Below are 1,273 nucleotides of genomic sequence, written 5' to 3'. Positions count from 1 at the left end.
TAAGACTCAATGTCGCCCGCTCTAGCCCCCGGGATGCACTTAACTATTACTGCTGGCTTCGCTAACTTCACGTTTCTCAAAATAGAGCTGCCGATAATCAGAGTTAACAGGTTAACGCTAGCAGGCTGGTGGTGGTCCGTGGCCTTTGAAATCTTAAGACTTTGTCTTCCTCACTCTGTCACCCAGGCAGATTTTCCTGGCTGCTCAGAAGTTGCCGGGGGTTAGCTACAGTAACTAACGACTGATCTATCATGGTGCAGATCCGGACTTATAACTCACTAAGCCTCGCCTCCATGTTTATAAATAAATATAAATAACATCTCACACATTGAGCAAGAGAAAGTAGGAGAGAGAGACGACATGGCTAACTCCTAAGCTGTTATTTAACGAAAGTCACTGAAAGACGTCTAACAAATGCTTATGCCTATGCTCCGTTGATGCGAGCTCTAAGCAAAGCAAATGTAGTTTAATGCACAACACCTTTCTCAAGTTCCAGTCACTTAACCAGATATGGCTAACTGCTAAGCTAAAGTCGCTAACAGCGAAGCTAACTACGGTAGCGTAGCTACCAAGCGTTCAAAAACTGTTATTTCACTGTGAATCCTCAAAATTATATATCCCTCACAAAATCTGGAAAAAACCTATGCCACTGGGTTGCCAGCCAGCTGTGACCTGTCCAGATGTTTGTGCACACCCGGGGGGGGGGGGGGCAGATACTGCAACGTTGGGCCAGTAGGTGCTTCTCTAACCCTTTGCATCTCTAATGTAACTGTAATAATATTCATGTTTCATAAATGAACAAATCTATATTTTCCCCAAAATATACAGTAAGTGGGCACAGAGGATGAAGGCCAACATTACTGAGTCTTGGCTCAAAGGTTAAGGGATTAGACTTTATGTAAATCAGTGGTTCTTATTCTTTAGAATTTCAGTGGTCTTAGTCGATCCCTGTGGTAGACCAACATTAATTTAACTTTGGGTCCCTGATCCCTACACCAGGAACCCCTGGACCTGTTCACCACAGACCCAAATCTTCTCAGCTGTTGCTGACATATGCTGCACTGTCTCTTCATGTGGACCATTATGTTTGGCACATTGTATGGGTCACTTCTTATATCATAGGAAGGTAATACAATGTGTAATCAATTGATAACTGATTAACATTAATGTAAATGCCAAATGCCCTAATAACTGTTGATACTGCACCAATAAAAAGGCCAACAGTTTTGCACATATCATGTAAGATTTGATTTCTCCATTTTTTTGCACAAAA

The sequence above is a fragment of the Etheostoma spectabile genome, chromosome 15 (assembly GCF_008692095.1).
Source record: "Etheostoma spectabile isolate EspeVRDwgs_2016 chromosome 15, UIUC_Espe_1.0, whole genome shotgun sequence".
NCBI classification, from domain to species: Eukaryota; Metazoa; Chordata; class Actinopteri; order Perciformes; family Percidae; genus Etheostoma; species Etheostoma spectabile.
This window is presented reverse-complemented; position numbering follows the sequence as displayed.